Here is a 13,316-nt window from a genome sequence, read left to right on the forward strand (position 1 = left end):
TTATTTTCTGTTTTCCTTTACTTCCATTTTTTTCGCCTAATCATATTCACGCTTATTTTGCGTATGTTTGTTCCCACAAAGTGAATTACTAAAGTAAAATCTGAATGTTCAGTCGTGAGTAACATCAACGAAATACCGGCCGGTCCAGAACGTGGAGCTCAGTGTCGAGAAATGGATGGTGGTCGCTGGCATTCCATTCTCAGCTCTCCTTTCTACTGGCGTATGGCTTTGTCCATAAAGTGCTTGTGTATACAAGTTTATATATATATATATATATATATATATATATATATATATATATATATATATATATATATATATATATATATATTATACTTTGTCGCTGTCTCCCGCGTTAGTGAGGTAGCGCAAAGAAACAGACGAAAGAATGGCCCAACCCACCCACATACACATGTATATACATACACGTCCACACATAACACATATACATTTCTATGCATCTCAACGTGTATATATATATATGTATATATATATATATATATATATATATATATATATATATATATATATATATATATTTATCCCTGGGGATAGGGGAGAAAGAATACTTCCCACGTATTCCCTGCGTGTCGTAGAAGGCGACTAAAAGGGGAGGGAGCGAGGGGCTGGAAATCCTCCCCTCTCATTATCTTTTTTAAATTTTCCAAAAGAAGGAACAGAGAAGGGGGCCAGGTGAGGATATTCCCTCAAAGGCCCAGTTCTCTGTTCTTAACGCTACCTCGCCAATGCGGGAAATAGCGAATAGTTTGAAAAAAAGAAATATATATATATATATATATATATTTATATATATATATATATATATATATATATATATATATATATATATATATATATATATATATATATATTTCTTTTTTTCAAACTACGAACACACGAACCTGGTGACTTGCATCTACCAATACACGTACCTGCTGACATGCATCTATGAACACATGAACATCCTGACACACACCTACGAATACAAGAACCTGCTGACATGCATCTACGAACACACGAATCTGCTAACATGCATCTACGAACACACGAACTTGCTGACACGCATCTACGAACACACGAACTTGCTGACACGCACCTACGAACACACGAACCTGCTGACATGCACCTACCAACACACGAACCAGCTGACATGCATCTACGAACACACGAACCTCCTGACATGCACCTACGAAACACGAACCTGCTGACATGCACCTACCAACACACGAACCTGCTGACACGCATCTACGAACACACGAACCTCCTGACACGCACCTACGAACACACGAACCTGCTGACATGCATCTTCCAACACACGAGCCTGTTGACACGCGTCGACGAATGCACAAGCCTACTGACACGCATCGACGAATGCACGAACTTCCTAACACGCATCGACGAGCACACGTGGACCTACCGACACGCACCACGACAACACAAGCCTGCTGAGTGGCACCAACGAACACACACGAACCTTCTGACATGTAGCTACGAACACACAAACCTCGGGGGTCTCCTCTGTGGAGGAACCAACCTCCTACCTCCCGCCTCCCACCCCCTCCCTCCTTCTGCAGGACGGCATTCACCTGGTCGCCTGTGTTTACCTTCAACTGTTCTGGGCAGGCATGGCTGCTCGCCCCACGTCGACGTTCCTTCTGTCTTACTTTACCCAATTATTCCTCTTCTCTTACGCTCCTTCATCCTTTGCTCTCCACGATTGGTAGCCTGTGAGTCCTTCATTTTAGTTCACTAATACCAACGATATGATAATGATGGGCCTCATTATAAGCGTTAATAATCATCACCATCATTAACTTTACGACCTCTGCAGCGTCGCTCTGGGAGACGGTCATGGATCAGTCTCGTGGGGGTCATGCCCTTCGATGAAAGCACAGGAGAACGAGAGATAACAGGAGATCTGATGGTCATGACGAGGTTATCTGAGATCGTACTCTAGATAGAAACAGGATAACAAAGCAGAAGGAGACATGGACGATACAAGAAGCTACCTTCAACAAATGGGGGAGGGTCGTGTTAGATCAAAGGGTGTCGAACGTGAGTAAACAGGCACACACGTGTTCTCAGGGCCCAATTATACTATGATCAGAGAACCGTGTAACATCGGTTTTGACCCTGGGCGACCAACACCGGGTGCTTTGGCGTGAGGTCACGACACACTGGGTAACTCGACACACTTCAACATGGTGAAGTGATTCAGCGTGTTAGTCTGCATCATGAGAGAGTGGGTTATGGCCCAGTCGGGGTTAACGGGACGCACTGTTGCTGCGGGTGACAGGTGATGCATCATTGGTGACCACAGTGACCCTGCACTGGCACAGTGATGACCCGTGACCTTGTGAGGAAGACCCGAATAACATGTACCGCTACCGCAGCATTACAAGTACAGGCGACTTTGTGGTAGCACACTGATTACCCTTAACCTTGTAATGAGACATTAATAATCCGTGACAGTTAGCACAATGATGATCAGTGACCCTGCGGTAAGATATCAGTGACCCATGACCCTACGGTAGGACACGAATGACCAGCGATTCTGCGGTAGGATACCAATAACCCACGACCCTTTGGCAGGACAATAATGACCATGACCTTGTGGTAGGACACTAATGAGAATTCCCCCTAGGAAAGAACACTTAACGACCCGTGACCCCGTGACTCCAAGTAAGAGCTGGGTAACTGCATAATGCTGTAATTGCTTCGTGATTTGCAGGACGATCAGAGTACATTATGAAGATACCTGAGACATTAGCTCGAATTTTTCTTTGTCGCTTCCTGTAGGAATTCAAATGTTTCTTACTGCAACATTTAATAACACCTAACATAGCTAAGGTGCTGAAAATGCATGCTATCAGGGTCTTATAAGTAATTAAGATATACTACATAATTTCAATATAACCAGAATCATAGATAGATATGGTTAAAGAATAATCACGAAAACTCAGCTATAACCTGTGTTGATCAGCCTCCTGTTGTAGTATGCAGAGCTGATCAATACGATCACCAGCGTATTCAGTCATTATTTGAGACATTCTTAGCGCTGCGTGTCGTAGAAGGCGATTGAAAGGTGAAGGAGCGGGAGGCTGGAAATCCTTCCCCCCCCCCCTCACTTTAATTTTTCCAAAAGAAGGAATAGACACTTCACATGCCCTGGTTCAATCCACTGACAGCACGTCGACCCCGGTATACCACATCGATCCAATTCACTCTATTCCTTGCACGCCTTTCACCCTCCTGCATGTTCAGGCCCCGATCACTCAGTATCTTTTTCACTCCATCTTTCCACCTCCAATTTGGTCTCCCACTTCTCCTCGTTTCCTCCACCTCTGACACATGTATCCTCTTTGTCAATCTTTCCTCACTCATTCTCTCCATGTGACCAAACCATTTCAATACACCCTCTTCTGCTCTCTCAACCACGCTCTTTTTATTACCACACATCTCCCTTACCCTTTCATTACTTACTCGATCAAACCACCTCACACCACATATTGTCCTCAAATATCTCATTTCCAGCACATCCACCCTCCTCCGCACAACTCTATCCATAGCCCACGCCTCGCAACCATATAACACTGTTGGAACCACTATTCCTTCAAACATACCCATTTTTGCTTTCCAAGATAACGTTCTCGACTTCCACACATTTTTTCAACGCTCCCAGAACTTTCGCCCCCTCCCCCATCCTATGATTCACTTCCGCTTCCATGGTTCCATCCGCTGCCAAATCCACTCCCAGATATCTAAAACACTTCACTTCCTCCAGTTTTTCTTCATTCAAACTTACCTCCCAATTGACTTGTCCCTCAACCCTACTGTACCTAATAACCTTGCTCTTATTCACATTTACTCTCAGCTTTCTTCTTTCACACTCTTATTATAATTATCATAATTATCATTATTCATTTATCATAACCGCCCTCTCCCGCGTTAGCGAGGTAGCGCAAGGAAACAGACGAAGAATGGCCCAACCCACTCACATACACATGTATATACATTCAATACCCATACACGCACACATACATACATATACATACACAGACATATACATATATACACATGTACATATCCATATTTGTTGCCTTCATCCATTCCCGTCGCTACCACGTCACATACGAAATATTATAACCCCCCCCACCCCTCCCGCCTCCAGCGAGGCAGCGCCAGGGTCAGGCAAAAAAGGCCGCGTTCGTTCACACTCAGTCTCTGGATGTCATGTGTGATGCACCGAAACCACAGCTCCCTTTCCGCATCCAGGCCCTACAGACCTTTCCATGGTTTACCCCAGACGTTTCACATGCCCTGGTTCAATCCACTGACAGTACGTCGACCCCGGTATACCACATCGTTCCAATTCATTCTATTCCTTGTTCAGGTCCCGATAACTCAAAATCTTTTTCACACATATATCGTCTTTGTCAATCTTTCCTCACTCATTCTCTCCGTGTGGCCAAACCATTTCAATACAGCCTCTTCTGTTCTCTCAACCACACTCTTTTTATTACCACACATCTCCCTTACCCTTTCAATACTTATTCGATCAATCCACCTCACACCACATATTGTCCTCAAACATTTCATTTCCAACACATCCACCCTCCGCACAACCCTATCTATAACCCATGCCTCGCAACTACATAAAATTGTTAGAACCACTATTCCTTCAAACATACCCATTTTTGCTCTCCGAGATAACGTTCTCGCCTTCCACACATTCTTCAACGCCCCCAAAACCTGCGGCCCCCCCGCAACCCAGTGACTCACTTCCGCTTCCATGGTTCCATCCGTTGCTAAGTCCACTCCCAGATATCTAAAACAATTCACTTCCTCCAGTTTTCTTCATTCAAACTTATCTTCTAATTAATTTGTCCTTCAACCCGACTGAACCTAATAACCTTGCTCTTATTCACATTTACTCTCAACTTCCTTCTTTCACACACTTTACCAAACTCAGTCACCAACTTCTGCAGTTTCTCACCCGAATCTGCCACCAGCGTTGTATCATTATCGAACAACAACTGACTCACTTCCCAAGCTCTCTCATCCACAACAGACTGCATACTTGCCCCTCTCTCCAAAGCTCTTGCATTCACCTCCCTATAGCGCATAAAACCCTCCAACAGCCAGGGTTCGAACCCAGGACCTTTTGCGTGGTAGTCGGAAACGCTAAAGGCTAGGCTATGATCACCCCTAATAGGGGAAACAACAATTCCATTACAAGAAATCGAATACCCTTCGTTTCACATCCATGAGCAACGGGGTCTACAATTGTCTGCTCTCATCAGAACATATCGTGAGTGCTCGTCCTCCCTCCGGATTCCGCGGTCAGGAACCAAACAAAAAGGCTCTTTGTTTGAGGCCCGCACACACCCACACAGCTTCTGCGATAGCTTCTCCGTTGCTAGACTATACGGTTACTTTGTGATATTCTACGGTTAAAGGAGGTTTACATATGTCCATGTTTCTTCTATTCGTAACTAATTCTTTCAGAAGTAATCTAGTGATACAGGTTCATTTCTACCCAGCGATCGCGGCGTCCACACAGCATCGCAGTTGGTGCGCTCCCATACGGCAGGTTTATGTGTCAGGCTCACAGATTCCTCAATGTCATTCTCTGGGTCAAACTAGGGGACCAGCTCCTCGACCCTTCATCTTGCAAGATGATGACATCTCTAAGGATTTGTACCCAATCATTTACGAGGAATCATCAGGCGTCCACTGATTAGGGGGCCAGATGAGTGGGTACTTGAGAGCACGTCAATATAGGAAGGGTCATAACCCTTTACCAAATTTAATCTTACCTCTCCAGTGGATGCCAGAGTCTATACAGACTAGTAAATGGCAATTCCACAGGTGAGAGGTGTGAGTGGTGTATAGAGCACCTAGTCTCATACAGTGCACTATTGACAGAGCCTCGTAGCGTACTAGTGACGGCAAGTGTGTATAACGGTTGGTCTCGTACAGTGTACTGGTGACGGGACGTGTGAGGGGCAACTGGCCTTCCACAATGATGAATTTCATCTCGTGTGAAGATCAAAAAAACATCTCCTTCCCTTAAAGTAATTAACATATCCTCTAAGATAACTCTAGAAACACTTTACTAGCTGCCCCCCGCCATCCAACTAAAAAACTGACTGAAAAAAAAAAGTCGATGTAAGGAAGTGGTTGAGCGTCCACTGACGGCGGGAGGCTCGGGTGAGGGATGCTGGGAGTGAGGGATGAGGCAGATGGCGCGGGGTGAAGCATCAGACAGAGCACAGATGGCAGTAGAGGAGGAGCGATCCCCAGACCCAGCATGTCATCCACCGCATACACACACCACTTCCGGCCGCCTCCTGCCTCTTTAACATGATAAACAGAGCGACGTACTCCCTTCCTCACACACACACACACACACACACACACACACACACACACACACACCAACAAATACACCAGAACTCCAGCATACATTAGCATGTTTAAGAAGGCGTGTCGGTGTACCGCATCTTGCGATATGAGATCTCTTCAAGGCTTTCATAACAGTTATGAATTATAAGAATACGTCCGATGTAACACATGTCTTAGTCTTATACAAACTCCTCCCGTCCCTCCCATACCACAGGACACCAGCTGGGTCTTATAGTAACCAATGGGAAGAACAGGTGATATGTTGCAAGATAACAATATAACAAATTTTTATCAATACCGTTAAACTGATAACATAAAAAAATCACCGCAAAAACACACAGCTGACGGGTCATTATAGCTTATATAGAGGACAGTATCAACCATATATAGATGATTACATCGTGTTTCAGACATATTACGATTGTATCATTTTTAATCAATCTGAAATTAGGTCGTTAAAATCAAAGTCGACTTGGTTTTGAAATTTTAAAAAGATTATGAACTTCATCAAATGTGATAGTTATTATTCACTTTACAAAATGCATATTAAGAAAATAATGATAAAGGAACAATGCCAAAAATCATATTCTTCATATACAAGAAAAGGGCCAGATCACCAAATCCTGTCAGAATGTAAACAAATGCACCAGGGGTCGCCAGAAGCGAACTACCGCGTAGAAGGTGACAAGTACCATGTTATCAGTTCCTGTTTATGTCCCTTTGATTAAACGAGTGTGCTCGAGACTTTCTAAAATATTGCAGGCAGCGTGATAGGAAATGTCACTCGTATATAGCAACAGCTGGTGTGTGTGATGCATGGGGAGCAACTAAGTCATACTATACTCCAGTATTTACATGCATATGTGCATACCTATGTAACTGAACAAGTACAGAGTACTGAGACGGAGTTGTACGCTCAAGGGACCCAGTCTTTTGAGCTTTCTCTATCACAGGATTTTTATGGTTTTATTGTGACCGATCGATATGGTACGAGCAAGACATGCCCAGTGAAAGGCCAAATTATCAGCGTTCACAGTTACTGGCACTCACATCAACGCATGGACGTGACAGTGGCGGCTGACTCTCTGGCGCTCACCTGCAAGGGCTACGGTGAGTTCTGACGCTGGTCCCACCATGGGTGCATGTTTACCTTTCAGCTGTGGGTGGGTCAGGAGGGTGACTTCCGGTCCTTTGCTGGAACCCATTCGATAACCGATGATGCAGCTGTGTTCATCATCAACCAAGTGTTGTTATTGTAGAACGCCAGCTGGGGGCTCGTGCCAACTTCAAGCACAGGATCTCGCACGCAAGCATAACTCTGAGGCAAAAAGCCTTACAAGAACACGATTACAGACGTATCGTGCATTTAGATCCACGCTCACGCTCAAGCTTACAACTTGGCGCCACATACTCACACACTACAACTTATCATCCTACGGTCACACGCACAAAACGCTCTCAAGCTTGAACTTACTCTCACCCTCACACCACGACGCACTCTTACGTGGACCCACGCGGGGCGCGACACACGACTTTCTAACCCCTAATGAGGCAACAGGAGAAACTGTCACGAGGAATGGCAGAGCCGTGAGCTACACGCACTGCTAAATAATACCCAAGTGGTCACGTTCAGGCTCCGGCTTCCCGGAATGAAGGAAAGCGGACTACCCCAGATCCCTTCTTTCTCTGTTTTCTTCCTTCTCTCGTATTCCATCCTTTTACTCCCTCCTTTCCTTCCTACTCTTCCCCTAAACTCCCTCCTAACTATCTATCGGCGGCATAAATATCTGAAGCAGAAGAATTCACTTATCTGTTGTGGTGACTTCCCTTCAATGAGGACCAGGGAGTCAAGTGTCCGACTTAAGTCAAATTCCTGCTGTGAGACACTCCAGCAGAGTGTGGCTAGATCATGAGAGCAGAGAAAGGCTATAGAAAATGAGAGCAGTAATCGGAAAGTGACTTAGTCGTAGAAAATTCAAGTCTTTAGAGTATCAAGCTGGGGTAACAATTAGATGGAGTACTAGCACACTGAGGTAACCTTTAACTAAAGCACCAGACTGCTAAAGTAATCAATCTCATCCTTACTTTGTTCTCCCGTACCCTAGCATCTTCTGTGACCGATCTCCACAACTGTCCATGGATCAACCTCTCCTTCTTTCCCTATCAACGGCGGTGGTCCTTAGGGTTATGCCCTGCCTCTGTCACTATTCCTACCTTTTATCAAGGGTCTTCCTGTTTTGCAAATAACCAGATACTCTCGTACGCTGACGACTCAACAATGAATGTCTACATTTTCTGCATATTCGCTCCATCCTTTCCTGTTCCATCTGCGCCCCTCGTCACAAAGTCCTCTAAATACCCAGACTTGTACAGGATATCCCAGTGGAGCAAACACGACTTGGTTCATGTCTCTAGAACCCAATCTATTCCTAGAACCTCCTCATAACTTTCCCATCAGTTTTCGCAGATCTGTGATTCCACCGCACGTGACAATGAATATACTTGGTATCTGTGTAATATCTAATATCTAATCTATCATGGAAACCCCACACTTCAGAAATAGCTCGATCAACCTCTAAGAAACTAGGGCTCTTTCTGATCATCCAAAAGAATGATCCGTTCTGGTATGGCGTATTGCCTTCAAACCTTGGGAAGTTCTACGTCTACATACTTACTAGACAAAGTCGAGTCCAGAGCAACTCGACCCATGAACTCCCCCATTCTGACCTCGAAGCTTGACCCACTTGCCCACTTGAACAAAAGGACCAATCTTTTATCCCTCTAGTCTCACTACATATGCCTTTACGGCTGACGCTACAAATACCATCGACACATCTTCACTACATCCTCAACACCGGTGAAATTTGAATTGAACTGACACGGGTCAGGTTAAAGGCAACCGCCACTTCAACCTCATCTTCACCACAGTACATCTTCACTACATCCTCCACACCAGCAGTGACCTTTAAGCAAAGTGTGTGTCTGGCTCAGCGCCTGGGTGAATGCTGAGCAGCAAGTCATGCAGCACACCAGCCTGATAAATGCTGAGAAGGAAGTCATGCAGCACACCGCCCAGATAGATGCTGAGAATCAAGTCATGCAGCACACCGCCCAGATAAATGCTGAGAAGGAAGTCATGCAGCACACCGCCCAGATAAATGCTGAGAAGGAAGTCATGCTGCACACCGCCCAGATAAATGCTGAGAAGCAAGTCATGCAGCACACCGCCCAGATAAATGCTGAGAAGCAAGTCATGCAGCACACCGCCCGGATCAATACCGTGAATCAAATCATGCAGCACACCAATATACTTAGCTCACTGCGGCGAGGTGGACGACTATTAGAACAAGGAGTACGAGCTACCTAGGACGACTAACTTTCGGCCAACTAGCATAACGGATGGTCACCCGGAGCCGATGTATGGGTCAGCGTGGTCACACACACACACACACACACACACACACACACACACACACACACACACACACATATTGAGTGTATTCCAGTCATACGCTACTCTTGTAGTGTCGAAGCACATACGTTTTCTGGCTGTCATGTCCCCATATCATTCAAAGAACATTATTTACTGCCTACGTCATCAATGTGGTTCAAAACAAAGGTTGTAATCACCCCCTCACTCTTCCCTCTTCCATGTCCGTAATTACCTAATACGAAATCATAAATTTGTATTGCACGGGGATGGAGTTTTACTCTCGTGGGGCCCCAACTCTCTTGAACAGCTTCTTAAATTCAAGTATGCTGTCGGCATCAACCATGTCCTCATTCATCCTATTCCAATCAGCTGCCACTCATATACTGTTCACGTTATCTGGATGCTTTAAAAACAAAGATCACTCTCTTTTGGAAAGTAATACAAAATGGGAAGATATCCAGCCCCCCCGCAACCGCCCCTCCAGTCGCCCTCTACGACACGCAGGGAATACGTGGGCAGCATTATTCCCCTATCCCAGGGATTATATATATATATATATATATATATATATATATATATATATATATATATATATATATATATATATATATATATATATATGTATACAAGAAGGCCTTGATTAAGTGCATTTAGTTCTTTTTTTAAGGCTGCAAGCTCCAATCACGGACAAAAGCACACATCAAGGAAAACAGAAAAGACAAGGAAAAAGTATTTATAAATTCTGGAGAAAGTAAAAAATCTGTCTTTGAAAATGTGCCAGGTCATTGTTACTGGAAAAGACGACGTGAGAAGGGAGTTTCAAAGTCTCGAGGTGAGAGGAGAGAAACAGTTATCAAAACGGCCCACCCTTGACTTGTCAACGACCGCACAGTAATCACATGAGGCGACAGCTTACCGAGTATTGCGTGGTGTGGCTAGTGGTGTGGGCACACAAGCAGCCAGCTCTAGGGAGCAAAAACCAAAGTAATGCATATAGCAAAGAGAAAGCGAACCAACATTGTGGCACAAGGCAAGGGGGTCAAGTTTGGAAATTAGCCTCGGACAGTTTATAAGGCGAATCTATTTCGACTCAACTCTGTTAAGTAAGGATTCAAAGCTAGAACCACCCCAAATGTGAAAGCATTACTCCTTACAAGGACGAATCAATACCTTGTACAAGAGGAGAAAACTGTTCAGAAGACACGGTTTCGACATTTAAACAGAACATCCAGTTTCTTAGGGGCAGACTTAGTTATTCCTGTAGAGTGGGGTTTCCAAGAAAGGGTGGATGTTACAGTAATACCAAGTACGGTCATTGAGTCAAGAGGTGGAATTACAGAACCGTCAGAGACAAGAGTTGTTAGGAGCTTTCGATAGAGAGATGGGTAGAAATTGGGTTTGGGAGGCATAAAACAAAATTTTGTCTACCCCACTGAGATATCCTTTCAAAGTCTTTTATTGAGGAAGCTCTGTCCAGATGAGATGCAGATCGAGTGAGATAAGAGGAGCAAAATTGACGGATGCGTTGAGTCGTCAGTATTGGATTATTTGTGAGGGAGTAGAAATCGTTGAAAAAAAAAAAAAGGAGAAAAAGTGTAGTTGACAGAAGGAAACCTTGAGGGACACCGCTGTTGATGGAGAAAAGGGAGGAGGCTGACCCATCAACAGCCACAGAGATAGATCGGCCGGAGAGGAAGCTAGATATGAAGGAGCAAAGTGAGGGAGGGAAGCCAAAACAGGGGAGCCTAAAGATGAGACCTTGATGCCACAACTTGTCAAAAGCCTTAGATATGTCAAGGGCAACTACATAAGACTACCCAAAGTCTTTCAGGAATGATGACCAGACACAAGCAAGATAGGAAAGAATATCACCAGTGGATCTCGCCTTATGGAAGCCATACCGGTGATCAGAGAGAAGACTGTGTTTAAGGATATGGGATTCAAATACTTTGGAAATGGTAGATAACAAAGCATTAGACGATAGTTAGAGGGGTCAGAATGATCACCCTTCGTAGTGATAGGATGTATCAATGCATACTTCCAAGGAGGAGGAAAAGTTTTGGTTTTAGATAGAAACGGAACAGACGAGCAATCACAGGTGTAAGTTCAGAGGCACACTCAGTACACGGGGAAGGATGCTATCAGGACCATAAGCCTTGCTTGTGTCCACAGAAAGAAGCGCTTTTCGGAGAGTCGGAAAAGAGATTACGGGAGGAGGCATAGGATTAGTGAGGGGAGCATCAGGGGGTGAAGGAATGTTTGTCATCCAAGGTGGAGTCAGAGTAGAAACGGGAACCAAAGAGAGTTGCTTTGTCTGCGGGAGAGACAGCTATGGTACCATCAGAACGGAAAAAAGATGGAAAGTTAGAGCGACAGAGGTTGTCAGAGATGCCCTCAGCTAAAGACCAGAAAGACCTATCAGTGAATGACAAGGAGAGGTTATCACGCTTCCTTTGGATAAAAGAACACTTCGCCTAACGGATAACATGCTTACAGCGATTTCGGGCAGTGATAAAAGCTGAATGGGAGCCAGAGGAACGAGAGTTTTCCAAGCCCGATATGCCTGATCCCTTGTCTGAATGGCCTCAGAACAAGAACGGTTGAAATCAAGACGAGTTCCTTCATAAAAAGGAGGAAAACTACTTCGCAGCGATGGCGAGTTAGATACCACAAAACGAGGGAAGTCACTTAAAAATTACCTGCAAATTATACGGCAGAAAATCACGAAATACACAGTCAGGCCAGATGATGAGCGCCTGGACCCCAACGTCCTGCAGAAAAAGGCCCATCTTGTGACACCGAAGAATCCCCAGAGAGGCGCCGAGAACAACGGTGTGTAGCGGAGCTCACAAATGAGGTCGCCTGGAGGTCACCTAGTGACACCCGGAACGCGACACCCACGCCTCCAGTCACGGCCAAGTGCACGGAGGGGCGGGGGTTGCGGTGACGGGGAAGGAAGAGGAGGAGGGAGGGAGTAACATCTCTCTCCTCCGCTCTGATTACCACACACCGAGCCACCCGCCCTGTCTTGGTCCCTCGAGGAGACGAGATGTGATAATGTTGGTGTTTGAGAACGTGCCAAGTGAGGCTGGGATGGACAAGGCGATGAGGAAGAAGGAGGATGAACTGATGCGCTGAGAGTAATGATGGGAGGAATGTGATGATCAAAGACAGTGAGGAATGGATGACATGACGGTGCCTCGGCGAAGAGATGGGGAGGATAATTCGACAGTGAGGACGTGATGCTGAAACCGGCTGTGGGAAGACGTAATAATGAGGGCGGCACGTCCTTGAACGTAGGAGGCTAATCAGAAGCACCGGTGGCTAAGTAAGGAGATGAAGCTCATCCGGCGAGAAGAGTCCCGGCCCTGTAATTTGCCGTGTTGATTCTGATGTAAGAACAGTTCCCACGCACTTAACCAATTTGTAACAATCTTCCGCACTCATGACGATACGACTCTTACTTGTCACTAGG

General features: G+C 45.2%; 2 protein-coding genes across 5 annotated transcripts in view; one reads left to right on the top strand and one right to left on the bottom strand.

Moving 5' to 3' along the window:
- LOC139750282 (glutamate receptor ionotropic, kainate glr-3-like) overlaps nucleotides 1–13,316 on the bottom strand; it is a 144,228-nt gene that overhangs the window by 62,832 nt on the left and 68,080 nt on the right. The gene's annotated exons all lie outside the window — the stretch shown is intronic.
- dsx-c73A (doublesex cognate 73A) overlaps nucleotides 1–13,316 on the top strand; it is a 94,304-nt gene that overhangs the window by 821 nt on the left and 80,167 nt on the right. The gene's annotated exons all lie outside the window — the stretch shown is intronic.

Source organism: Panulirus ornatus, chromosome 9, assembly GCF_036320965.1.
Source record: "Panulirus ornatus isolate Po-2019 chromosome 9, ASM3632096v1, whole genome shotgun sequence".
In the NCBI taxonomy this organism is placed as follows: Eukaryota; Metazoa; Arthropoda; class Malacostraca; order Decapoda; family Palinuridae; genus Panulirus; species Panulirus ornatus.